The following is a 14,549-nucleotide window of genomic DNA, read 5'->3' as shown; positions in this document are numbered from 1 at the left end:
AAGCGTAGACTATCTACCTTAGTACGGAAGGTTACTATAGTTAGCTTTAGGAGAACACTACTATACTAGCTGTCGAAATTAGGGTCGTTATCGTTCTTAAAGTGCTTAGGGTTAGGTATACCCTTACCGATCTCTATACCGCGAGTAAGGGTACGGTTAATAGTAAAGAGACGTTCTAGAAGGTTAACTAGTAGTATCTAGATACGGGTATTACGTATTCTCGAGTCACGACTATTATTAGGTCCTAGTTACGGACGGTTATTATTACGTCCTCGGCTATTATTACTACGGTCATCGTTATCTCTATCGTTATTACTACTACTACTACCGCTACCTCTACTAGTAGCTTCGCGATACTTACGTATTAGCTACTTAAGTAAGGTCTCGCGTAGGCGGGAACGAGAGGGTCGGCGGCCTAAGCGGCCCCTACCTCCGTTCTATATAGTGTCTCCTACCTTAAGCCGAGCCTTTAGGTTATCGACTTCTTATTATAGGGCCTAGTTCTTCGCCTTAGTATCTTATGTCATAGTCTCCCTATAGAGTATATAGAAGGTAGGGACAGAAGAGCCTTAGAGTACTTAGAAGTCGTTAAGAAGTGAAAGTCTAGCTTAGTATATAAGCGCTAAGAATTATATGCCCCGTAATATTTACTACGGGACCTAGCCCTCCAAATTTACTACTCTACTAAACCTTAACAGATTTACTTCGGCTCGTAGCTATATAACTTACGGCACTCCCGCGAGTACCCGCGACTACGCTAGACCCTAGAAGAAGTACGTAGAAGACTCGGAACGTAGGGTAGGTTAGAATAAGGTTTTGAGCAAAGCTACTAAGCGCGGCTTCGTATAGGTTAGCCCTATTAATGCGGGGACACGTACTCGCGAGGGTCGCGTATAAGTATCCGGCCTTCCCTAGGCCTCTCTTACTTTCTTCGTCTTTCGTTTTATATAGCAATTATACTATACCATTTATATCTATACTTCGTACCTATATTCTCGCTTTTACTCTTATATCTTATAGGCTAGGCTCTCGCCCTAATATTACGAAAGACTAACAAACTATTAACTACTCGAGGTCGACGACGAGAATCACCTGTACGTAGTGTCGGCTACGAACCTCTCGTCTAGCTACGAGAGAGCCAAGTATTCTTACGCTAGAGCGTCGTAGGCGCGACGGGCGCGTAGCGTAGACGAAGCCGCGGCGAACAGAGGACTACTAGCAAAACGGGTATGAAAACCATCCGACGAGCGTGTACTCGTGTCGGGAGCGAGTCCCTCTTCTTTCTACGTGTAAGAAGGGCGCGGAACCGTGGCCTATACGCTCGATAGGACACCTCTAGTATAAGTACAGAATTTTTAGCTCCGGAGACCGTAAACCGAGCGGGCTAAGCGACGAACATTAGACGAGCGGACTATAGAACAACAACTGAGCGGACTATACAACGGCGTCGAGCGGACTACGAAACAATCTAGTGTTTGCTAGCGGGCAATACGGTAGGTAGGTAGACACGCGGCGAAGCCTATAAGGGCCTATTAAACACCCGGTATAGGAACGAGGGGTTTGCCTAAGGCACTGCCTATCCCGCTACATAACGCACCTAGTCTAATATAGTAGATTGCGACGAGGAAAAGACGATGGCCTAAGTAAGGAAAAGACGGCTGTTAGGACGGGGAAAAGACGTACAATATAAGTGGATTAGTTCTATAATCGGGGAGGATCGAGGGCAGGGTAATAAGGAACTTCATATTAGTTAGTAGGTAGAAACGCAAGGAGTACGCTACCCGGCGTAGTGTGTGCCCCGAGCAAACCTACGAGGTATAGACGGCCGCTTTCTAGAGATAGGCTACGGTAACGCGAAGGGCGTCAAAACCTAGGGCGTGGTATACACTAGTAGCGACGGCTAACACTGTCTATATAGCCCGAGAGGACGGATACGCATGTCGGTCAATAGAGAGCACTAAAGGGCTTAGGCCTATAGAGGTGGATATTGGCTTAAGGAGCAAACAGGGAGGGAGGGCGTAGAGGGAAGCTTTTACTCCGGGCTAACCTCTCGAAACGAGGCTACACGGTAGTGCTAGATAAGTAGGAAAGCGCGGTTAAGACTTGTCACCTTATCTCGTAGCTAGCTTACTAAATACGATTCCTTCCTTGCTAAACGACGCTAGGGGTGAAGGCGATAGAGGAGCTAGTAAACGAACCACGCCGTAACTAGAAGAAGGCACGCTAGGACGACATAAGAGGCTTCCTAATAGCGAACCTACCATAGTATAGAGAACTCGAGACGACAGCTTAGCTAGATCAAGTAGCGGAACAGATTACCTCGGTTATATAGTAAGCAGCGGAACAATACACGCCGTTACTCCGGCCCTTAACGTAGCAGAAGGCCTTCTAGACCCCTAAATACTCTACGAAGGTAAGGGAGGCTAGAAGGGCAAGGCGACAGTGGACGAAGGAGCACACCTAAGAGACGTAGGAGTAATACTGCCACGCGACATAAGAGAAGAAGGCACAGATAAGACGCGATAAGCTGTAGGACTAGAGAGCGACGATCGGGCTCGTTATAGAAAACCCGGAACAGATGTAGAGACTTGCTAAATAGGCACGACTACCTAAAGAGCAACAAGCCCCTCACTTCCCCCTAATCGTAGACCGCGAAGGGATTGCCTAGGCTACGCCCCGGGGTAAGGCAAAAGCGTTAGCCGACTATTTCTTTTCGACGTAAGTAGAGGCAGACCTTACGGACATCGACCCGAGTATATACCCGGAACCCCTAGACATAGATTGGGCGGTTAGCTCTAACATAGTAACAGGAGTTATAAGTAAGCTAAAGGGACGAAAAGCCCTAGGCCTAGACAGGATACTAAACGTACTACTAAAAGAGTGTAGAGAAGAGATCGCGCCGAGCCTTACAAACCTATTTACCGCGTGCCTACGGCTAGGGTATCACCCGAAGCCGTATAGAGAGTCTATAATAGTAGTGCTACGCAAGCTATAGAAGGAAGACTATACTCAGCCTAAGTCGTACAGACCAATAGTACTTCTAAATACGATAGGGAAGGTCCTAGAAAAGATAGTAGCCTAGAGACTTACGTAGCTTACCGAGGATAACCACGTACTCCTAGTAATACAGATAGGGGGAAGAAGCTAGCGATCGACACTAATAGCAATGGAGCTAATTACGGAGCAAATTCAGACCCTCTGGCACTACGGTAGGAACCGAGCGGCGTCCTTACTATCCCTCGACATCGTAGGGGCCTTCGACAACGTCTTATACTAAAGGCTAATACATATCCTACAGCAGAAAGGCATCTACTAGTAGGCAACGTCGTTCGTCTTCTCCTTTCTCTAGGAACGGACGACATACCTAGTCCTAGGAAGGTACACGTCCGACCCGGTGAAGGCAGAGACTGGAATACCTTAGGGATCTACTCTCTCCCCTATCCTGTTTCTGATATTTATGTCGGATCTAATCCCCCTACTCACCTCTCCGTAAACCTTAGTATCGGGGTTCGTAGACGATATAAACATCCTAGCCTAGTCAGACTCGACAGAAGAGAACTGTCGCCTCCTTAAAGATAGGCATAAGAAATGCGAGGAGTAGGCAAAGAAGCATAGTGCCCGGTTCGCCCCTAAAAAGTACTAACTTATACACTTTAGTAAAGCGAGAACACACTATAATATAAAGGCGGCGGTAAGAATCCAAGGCTACGAGACTAAGCTATTAGCGGAGCTACGAGTACTAGGGATCTGGCTCGACCCGAAGCTAAGCTAGAATGTACAGATTAAGAAAGCCTAGAGTCGAGCGTAAGTCAATAAAGCCTCGATAAAGAGGCTTACGGCATCTATATAGGGAGCAACATTCGATAAGGCAAGAGTAATATATAAGGCGATCGTCAGACTAGCTATATTATACGGGGCATAGATTTAGGGAACAGGAGGCGTAGGCAAGCCGATCCCGAAACGGATAGAGCAACCCCTAAACAGGACATAGGTAGGGAACCTACGTAGGGTACTAGGCGTATATAAGACAACGTTAATAAGCACGGTAGAAATGGAGACAGGAATACTACTAATCGGCCAGTATATCCGGGGAATAAGAATTCAATACGCGGTAAAGACGACAGGTTACCTAGCATAAACTACGATCTAGGAGGCAAAGAATAAGATAGAAAGCCGCTACCGGAGAGGGGCAGGATATAGGACAAGCTAAAAAGAGGATGACCTTACTACCTTTACGGCCGTACAGACAAGTACCGAATGGCTAGCACGAAAGGAGGAGGAGCGTAGGACTCGCTAGGCCGGCGGGAGCAAGGCTAAGACCCAAAACCTAGCGGAATAGATAGCGAGCTACCTATAGGAGCAGGACTAGAAAAGGAAGCCCCCTAAGACAACAGGCCCGATAGCGCTCCGAGCCTTCTAGAGACACAATTACTAGCTATATAGGGACCTAACAAGGGCCGAAGCAAGCATAGCGATCCAAATCAGGTCCGAACACATTAGATTAAGGGCCTACCTATTCAGGAGACGCGTACTAGACATCTATAGCCCAGCCTACCAGTGTGGCTACCTATCGTAAAACCTAGAACATATACTACTACGATGCCCGTAGTAGGCGAGAGGCAGGGGAAATTGGAGGCACCAAGCGGGAAGGAGAGACCATAAGTCAATTATTAGGGACAAAGGCAACATTTGCCGAATCTCTCGGTGGATACTATAGTAGGGATACCTCTAGTAGTTTAGCCTCGCGAGCGAGACGGAGGAGTAGATAGATAAGAGGCGGAAGCGAGGGGGGTTGTAGATAGGGTAGTCATTAGGGCATGCCTATAACACTAGCGTACCCCTAATAAGGGAAATTTAAGACGACAACGAGGAGGAAAAGACAGGCAGGAAGGAGGAGGGGGTTTCACTAATACGGTTTCCCCTCTATATATACAAAAAACAAGATAGCATAGCTATATAGGCCAAAGGGCACTATAATAGCTTAATGAAATATCTATCTATATCTATCTATTAACTACTCGAGTTATCCTTATAGGCGACTACGCTACCGATAAAGGTATTAACCTCGATAACTAAGACACCCTATTCCACTTTAGTAAGTAGGCTAATATACCCTTCTCGAACGCCGCTACCTTCGGTACCTAGGTAAACGCTAACCCCGATACCGCCTACGCTCTTATTAACCGTACCGTCTCCTCTTTCCGCGAGACCGCCTAGTAGGTCGAGCAAACAAACAACTAAGTAATATACCTTTAAGGTATTATAAACACCTTCTAGAACCTCGTACCGTACGCCGACGATAACCGCCGCTAGTACTTCTCTAAGAAGGTTAATAACCTAGACGAGTTCGACGGTAATAAGAGTAAGTTCGAGGTATTTAAGATATAGCTTACTATTAAGCTATTAGCTAATACCGACCACTTTCCGTAAGAGAAGGACAAGGTTACGTACGTCTTTTCCCTCCTTCGGGGAGACGCCGCGGCTTAGGTATAATACTATATCGATAACGCTACGTAGACTATCGGCTGCCCGGACGTCCTTACCTTAATATAGGACCTCCGTACTACCTTTAGTGATCTAGACCGTAGAGCTACCGCCTAGAACGCTATCTATAACCTCCTCTAGAAGAACAAGAGCTTCGCCGAGTACCTCGCGGCCTTTAACCGCGATATCGGGTTTACCGGCTATAACGAAGAGACTAAGAAGAGCACTCTCCGTCGTAGCTTATTAGTAGAGCTTCTTCGAGCCCTCGAGGATAAGGACGTCGGTACTATAAGCTTCCGTAAGCTCGTCGAGACCTACTAGCGCCTCGACTCTAATATAGAATATACCGCCTCTCTCCTCGCTTCCCGTTCTTAAGGTCGTTAGCCTCGTAGTCCCGGAAGCCACTTCGCTACTCTACTAGGCGCCGCCGCTCCTACGGCTCTCCCTCCCGTCTCTATAGGTAACGCTATAGATCTTAGCGCTAGTACCGCTGTCCCTCGAGTCTAGGGCCTCGTTAACGGTAAGCTTACTCCCGAAGAGAAGCTTCGCCGTCGCTAGGCCGGACTCTATACCTACTACGGCGGTCTAGGCTATATCGTAGCTAACTATCCGTAGCTCGCTACCCGTAACGCCCGTAACCCGGTTCGCGGCGCTATCGGCGCTATCGAGCCTACTCCTACTACTCCCGCTAAGTAGGAAAAAGCCTAGGTCTTTCTTATCGACGCGATGAAGACTAAGAATAACATTTACCGAAAGCGAAGAGAGGAAAGAAGTTAAGGATCAATATAGTATAGCTAGACCTATACGACGAGACGGGTAAGGACTACGCTTATAAACCGTTCGTTACGAATATAAATATCGGCTCAAAGAAACTCTCTTCTTCTAATCTTACTCTTATAGACACTAGCGTACTAGGCGAGTCTTTTATAGACTATAAACTCGCGACCTCTCTTAACCTCGAACCCTAGGAACTGAAGTACCCTCGTACCCTTAAACTCTTTAACGGCACGGAGACTACTACTAGTAAGATTACTTATGTTATATATACGTTGATTACCCTCGGAGGTAAGCGTATGTCGATCACTAGCCTCCTTACGTCCCTACCGTATTAGAAGTTTATCCTCGGCCTCCTCTAGTTTAGACGATACCGACCTATTATCGACTAGACTTCCCTTACTATTAGCTTCCCTCTAGAAGTTCCTCCGGTACCTCCGCCTTCTCCGCCGCCTTAGCGCGGTCCTGAGTATACTAAGATCTTCTAGGTAAACGCCGCTACCTTCACTACTACTACTAAGTAGCCTAAAGCTTAAGTCTTCGCCGCCTCTCTCCGCGATATCGACATCGCCCTCGAGAAGCTCGATAAGAAGCGTATACCTACCGACCCTACTACGAAGGTCCCTCCTTAGGCACACGACATCCTCTACGTATTCGATGCTAAAGCCGTAGACGAGCTACCTCCTTATCGCCCTTACGACTATAAGATTAAGCTAGAAGAAGGTATAGAGACACCGTTCGGACCGCTATATTCTATATCCCGAGAAGAGCTTATCGTCCTAAAGAGATACCTCGAAGGAAACCTAAAGAAGGGGTTTATTCGAGCGAGCCGTTCTAGCGCTAGTAGTCCCGTTATATTCGTTAAGAAGCCCGGCGGTAGCCTATACTTCTACGTAGACTACCGAGGCTTAAACGCTATTATAAAGAAGAACCGCTACCTAATACCGTTAATTTAGGAGACGCTCGAACGCCTCTCTAAGGCCAAGTACTTTACTAAGCTCGATATTATCGCTACGTTTAACAAGATACAAATAGTAGAAGGACACGAGTATCTTATAGCCTTCCGTACTCGCTACGGGCTATTCGAGTCGCTCGTTATACCCTTCGGCGTTTATAACGGGCCTAGTACCTTCTAGAACTTTATTAACGACATCCTTTAGGAGTTCCTCGATCAGTTCTATACTACCTATATTAACGACATCCTAGTCTATAGCGAGACTAAAGAGGAGTACCGCGAGCACGTCTATAAGGTCCTTTAGAAGCTCGTAGACGCCGGCTTATAGCTCGATATCGATAAGTACGAGTTTAAGAAGACCGAAGTCAAGTTCCTTAGTTTAATTATTACCGTAGACGGCATTAAGATAGACTAAGAGAAGATCGACGCTATCGTCGAATAGGATACTCCTACGAACGTTAAGGAGGTCTAGGGTTTCCTAGGCTTTACTAACTTCTACCGCCGCTTTATCTACGTATTCTCGGGCGTAGTACGCCCTTTAACGAAGCTTACGCGTAAGGGTAAGAAGTTTGCCTAGACTAACGAATACTAGGAGGCTTTTGACTTACTTAAAGCAAAGTTTATTAAGAACCCGCTTCTATAGCACTTCGATTTCGAACTAGAGACCCGTATAGAGACTAACGTATCCGACGGCGTAGTAGGCGGTGTCCTACTATAACGCCGCTCGCCTAAATCTCCCTAGCTACCTGTCGCCTTTCTCTCTAAGAAGATAACCGCTACGGAGTATAACTACGAGATCTACGACAAGGAGCTTCTCGCTATCGTTAAAGCTTTCGAAGAGTAGCGCCCCGATCTTAAAGGCTCTACTATACCCGTCTAAGTAAGCTCCGACTATAAGAACCTCGTCTACTTTATAAAGAGCAAGCTACTTAATCGTCGCTAGGCCCGCTAGAGCGAGTTCCTCTCCCGGTTTAACTTTATAATCTCGTATACGCCCGGTAAGGCCAACTCGATAGCCGACGCCCTTACCCGCCGCCCTAGTGACTCTCTAGTTAATCGAAGAGGGGGCTAGCAAATCGTAGAGTAACAAGTTATTAAAGAGTATAACCTCTCTTCCGAGCTTCGAGAGTACCTATCGAACGGCTAGCCTACGCTCGCCGCTTCCTTTACTACTCTCGTACTCGCTCCTACCTACCTTAACGAGAGTAATAATGAATCCGAGCCTAAAGAATACGCCTCGGACGCTAAGGACTTAAACGACGATAAAGAGGGCTTAATAACGACCGACGGCTTATCCGAATTAGACTTTAAGGCGTTTGATAATAAGGAGCAACCTAAGGGCATTATAGCACGAGTACGAATAGCGTACGATACCAACCTAGACGCCTAAGAGTTAGTTTAGGCCCTTAAATCTAGCGCGAGGACATTCCCGGGCTTCTCGCTATCTAAGTACGAGCTCTAGGAAGGTGTCGTCTACTTCCGTAAGAAGCTTTACGTACCGTAGCCCGAAGGCTCTAATATCCGAGCTAAGATTCTTCAAATCGTCTACGACTCCGCCTCTAGGGGTCACCTAGGCGTAGCTAAGACCTATAAGCTCCTCGCTAGGTATTACTAGTGGCCGTACTCCTAGAAGGACGTCCGCCGCTACGTACTAAACTACGCTACTTACCGAAGAGCTAAAGCTAACCGCTACCGCCCCTACGGTCTCTTATACCCTCTCCCGGCTCCTAATCGTCCGTAGAAGTATATTACTATAGACTTTATTACCGATCTTCCTTACGGTAAGACCTTTAGCGGCGTAAAGGCAAAGGCCCTTCTAGTAATCGTAGACCGTTACTCTAAGGACCGGTATATAATCCCGTACTAGAGTATAACCGTAAAGGAGACTACTCGCTTATTCTACGAATTCGTCTAGCGCTTTTAAGGCCTCCCGGATAGCATCACCTCTAATAGAGGCTCCTAGTTTATCTCGTACTTCTAGAAGCGTCTATATACTATCCTAGGCATTAAGTATAACCTCTCGACTAGTTTTTAGCTACAGACCGACGGCTAGACCGAAATTACGAACGCTGTCCTCGAACAGGTCCTTCGTTACTTCGTCGACTACTACTAGAAGGATTGGCCTTAGTATATCCCTACGGTAGCGTTCGCTACTCGTAACTAGGACTCGGAGACTACTAGCTACTCTCCCTTCTATACTACGAGAGGTTACTACCCTCGTATAGGTATAGAACTAGAAGAGCCTCTCCCGCCTACCGAAGACGTAAACGAGTAAGTAGTAGACGAGTTCGCTACTATACTCTTATAGATCTATAAAGAAGTCTACGACGAGATAGTATATATATAAGTAATCTATAAGGATTAAGCTAATCGTTGTTGCTAGCTAGCTCCTAACTACTAAGTAGGCGATATAGTATACCTTGACTCTAAGAACATTAAGACGGACCGCCCCTCTAAGAAGCTAAACTAGAAGAACCTAGGTCCTTTTGAGATCACCGAGCGTATTAGTTTATACGCCTACCGTCTAGCTCTTCCTACGAATATAAAGATCTATAACGTCTTCTATCCCGTACGCCTCCGGCCGTCGGCTAAGGACCTATTCCTAAACTAAAACTAAGACATACTAGGTCCTCCCGATAAAGTAGAAGTCGACGAGCCGGTTAACCTACCTTCTAACGACTATACCGTCCGTAAGATCCGGGGAATCCGCGTAGAGCCTAACGACATTAAAGGGCTACTACCGATTAAGTATAAAGTCGAATAGTAAGGTTACTCTAAGTAGGATACCTTATAGGAATCTATCTAATATATTATCTTTAATCGTTAAGCAATCGAAGAATACTACGCCCGCGTAGACGGCCTAGAGGTCAATATCGGTAGGCTTTTCGAATCTAAGCTCTTCGATAGGGCTTACTAATAGTGTATCGACTATAATATTAGGCCTAAGCCTAGTACTAAAGCTAAACATCCTCGATATATAGAACTACTACGGCTTTATAGGAACTTAGCTTTGTTCGGGAGGGCTACTATTATAGTCTCCCTATAGAGTATATAGAAGGTAGGGACAGAAGAGCCTTAGAGTGCTTAGAAGTCGTTAAGAAGTAAAAGTCTAGCTTAGTATATAAGCGCTAATTATTATATACCCCGTAATATTTACTACGGGACCTAGCCCTCCAAATTTACTACTCTACTAAACCTTAATAGATTTACTTCGGCTCGTAGCTATATGACTTACGGTACTCCTACGAGCACCCGCGACTACGCTAGACCCTAGAAGAAGCACGTAGAAGACTCGGAACGTAGGGCAGGTTAGAATAAGGTTTTAAGTAAAGCTACTAAGCGCGGCTTCGTATAGGTTAGCCCTATTAATACGGGGACACGTACTCGCGAGGGTCGCGTATAAGTATCCGGCCTTCCCTAGGCCTCTCTTACTTTCTTCGTCTTTCGTTTTGTATAGTAATCATACTATACCCTTTATATCTACACTTCGTACCTACATTCTCGCTTTTACTCTTATATCTTATAGGCTAGGCTCTCGCCCTAACATCTTATATCTTCTTCTTCTCCTTCTCGTAGATCTCGCTAAACTGCTTATATAGGTTATTAGCTTCCTTATATTTCTTCTCTAGCTCTTATAACTTAGCTAGGTCGTAATCCTTCTTATATTTAAGATCTACTGCCATTTTCTATATAATAAGCTCTTTACTTCGTAGTATCTTATAGATACGGCCGTATTCGGTGTATAGCGTAGTATACTACGTATTCTAAAGGTCGTTAGCTCGCTCTATTATATCGAGTTGTCTACCCTTAGTAATCGCCGTATTAACTACTTATAGTACGAAGTCGTAGGTAGTCTTCGGGTGTTAGGATATAAGGGTCGTAAGGTTATCTAGAGTGACATTCTAGTATTTGGATACGAGAATGTGTTCTGCCTCGTCGAGTAATAGATATACCTCGTCTAGGTCGCCGCCTAGGTTCTCTTCGAGCTTAAACTCGAATAGTTCTATAAAGTCAATCTTACTACCTTCTTCTCGCTCGAAGGCCTTCTAGTAAGCTTTATTAATCTCTTATTATAGCGCGACACCGGTGTCTACTATAACCCGCCGATTGTCGTCCTATATCTAACTCTAAGGAAAAGAGGAGAGGTCGGGGAAAAGAGATATACGCTACTTACTTTTACCCTTAGGCTTAGGTAGCGGTAGTATACCGCCGTTCGTTATTTATAAAGTTATATTATCTAGGTTCGGGGGAGGCGTAACGGTGCTTATATCCTAACTATCTACGAGCGCGCGACTACCTACTAATAATGTCGCCGTGTTACGTTCTCTAGGTATTTACGCGCTATATACCTTACCGTATTCTATATTCTAATACGACTCTACGCGTTCTCGAGTTCTATGGTTCTTATTACGAATATAGGTTAGTAGGTATGTCGTACGGTACTAAGACTAACTTAGTACATACTAAGCTAGTCGAGACAATAGTACGGCAATACTATTATAATACCGTACGAATAGTAGGAGCGACTTAGAGGAACTGCCGTCGTAGGATAAGATATAGGTGAAACCGATAAGGCGTAGTGAAACAGAACTAGGACTAGAGCAATATCCCTCTATATAGGTATAAGAGACGTAGTCTCTATACCGATAGTAGAGTAACCTTTAGTACTAAACACTACTCTACTATATACCTTCGTATACTATATTGGTCCTTCCTCCTTCCCTATTACGTGTCCTAACTTCCGTACATATATATACTATACCTATTTAATAGGTTATAAGCCCGGGTTTGCTTAATAGGACATCGATATACTAAGGAAGTATAACGTAGAGTATTATACCCTATACCCGGAATCTATATAGTAACGTACTAATAGACTCGGGGAGTCTACTATACGGAACGCTACTAATAGACTCGGGGAGTCTATACTTATTCTAACTACCGTAGTCAAGTAGAGCTTACTACAAATCTAAGGCTACCTTCGCTATAGAAGACTTAACGAGTCACGAGGGCCCCCGGAAGGTCGGCCCTACCCTTACTCGTAAGAACTAGAAGCGCTAGTTCGTTATACTACGAGACTATCTCGAAAGCCGGGAGGTATTCTAGGTTATCGACGACTCGTCGGCTGATCTCCTAGAATCCGTTACGCCTAAGATCACTTCGAAGGCGAACGGTATAGCGAGATATACTATCTTAGTATATTTGTCTAAGGAGGACAACTAAGAAATCTTAGACATACGAGATACGAAAGAAATCTAGAAACTTCTATAGAAGAAGTATAGTAAGGTCTATAAGGCATACGTAGTAGCGCTTATAAAATAGCTAGTATCGTTTAAGCTACCGGACGATTAGACAATTAGACAAGGGTAGATATATCTAGGTAACCTATCTATATAGATTACTAAAACAGATAGTAAAGACATCTACTATAAGGACCCTATCCGGAGGTTTAAGTACCTACTAAGTAGCCTCCCGGACGTCTACGCTAGTACTAGGGACACTATCCTAGCCTAGCTAAACCTAGGCTAGGAATCCGCTATAACCTTACTTAAATCCTACGAATTACGGATCTAAGAGAGTAAGGGCGAGACCGCTCTATACTCCTAGAGGCAAGGGGGTAAGAGCGGCTGCTTTATCTACGATAGTAACTACCTAGTTATATCGTGCCCGGAACTAGATTCCGTAAAGGAGTTTATTAAAAAGAAGAACACCTAGAAGTAATCGGAAAAGAAGTCCTATAAAGAGCTAGTCCGGGATCTAGAGAAGGCCTAAAACGCCCTTAAGAAGTCTAAGAAATAGCAGAAGGATAGGAGAAGCCAATCCGACAATAAGACAAAGGTAAAGGCGATACGAGCCTATACCTTACGAGAAAGCGATACCGAGGAAATATACGACGACGAAGTCGCCTATTCTACTACCGAAGTAAAAGGCAAGTTTCCCGCCTACGAATAGTTACTAGACTCCTATACCTCCTTATACATAACTGACAATAAGTCTCTATTCAGATCGCTTAGGAAACTAGCGAGAAGGAAAGTAATTAAAGTCGGTAGGGGGTACCTAGATATATTCTATAAAGGAATAGTAACTATAGGAGGCCTAACGGGGAAATAAATTGCGCTAGAGAAAGTCTTGTTTGTTCCTAATCTTAGAGTTAATCTAGTTTTATAGAGGTAGTTTAGTAAGCAATTCGATGTCGAACCTCTAAACTTTATACTTAAGTATAAGAGCGGAAAGCCTGTCGTACGAACAGTACTACGAGGGGGGGTACCGGTAGTATCTTCGATATCCGACTCCCTAAACTAGGTAGATAATAGACTACCGGAGGTGCTATACGAGGAAGCTCTAGCCGCGGTAACTACCGAGGATTAGTAGGAGCTTTAGTATAGAAGATTCGTATACCTAGGAAAAGGGTTACTCCGGAACGTCTATAGGGTAAGTAATAAGAAGGACCCGATTCCTATCCCGGACAAGTATAACTATAAGGTATACTCTATCGCGAATATACGGAAGTTTAAAGGCGCTATCGTAGAACGAAAGAACGAAAGACTTGCGCTTATATCTATCGATATCTACGGACCCTTCGAAAATACGACATCTAGGCTAGGTTTTAAATACTAGCTAGAGATCGTAGATAACTTCTTAAGAAAGAAGTAGGTGATCCTACTTAAGAACAAATCCGACGCACCGTAAGCACTACGATAATAGCGGCTAACTATAGAGAAAGTATCGAAATGCTACGTAAGAGTAGTACGGAGTAACAATATACCTAAGCTACTAATAGTTCTAAAAGAATAGGAGAAAGAATCGGGGGTTTAATACGATACGACGGATACTTATAACTCTATACAAAATAGAGTAGTAGAAAGGTTAATCTAGGTATTAGAGAACGCGATCCGCGTAATACTCGAGGAATTAGGGATACCGGTAGAATTCTAGCCTAAAGCGCTAGAGGTATAGGCGGTTATACGTAACCTACTATCGAACGGACCGTTACTTAACGGTATCTAACTTTCGCCGGAAGAAGCATTTACTAGCAAAGTACCGACGGTGGATCACCTAAGAGTATAGGGTTATAGGGTAGTAGTTTACGTAAAACCGAAATTATATCTAAAAGGGCTACGATAGGATAAGTTAATAAACCGGGGTAAGGAAGCTGTTTTCGTTAGATACGGTTAATCGACTAAGCAATAGTTGTTCTAGGAGCTAGATATACGAGCTATTAGGTAGTATAGCCAAGTAGATTAGTTCGAAAACGAGAAGGGGGGAGATCTAGATTTAGGTATCTCCTTTACGAACTAACCTAGTAAGGTACCTAAACGAAGGCTAGTCGGTCGAC

This window comes from Fulvia fulva, chromosome 3 (genome assembly GCF_020509005.1).
Source record: "Fulvia fulva chromosome 3, complete sequence".
In the NCBI taxonomy this organism is placed as follows: domain Eukaryota; kingdom Fungi; phylum Ascomycota; class Dothideomycetes; order Mycosphaerellales; family Mycosphaerellaceae; genus Fulvia; species Fulvia fulva.
Note: the sequence above shows the minus strand (reverse complement) of the source record.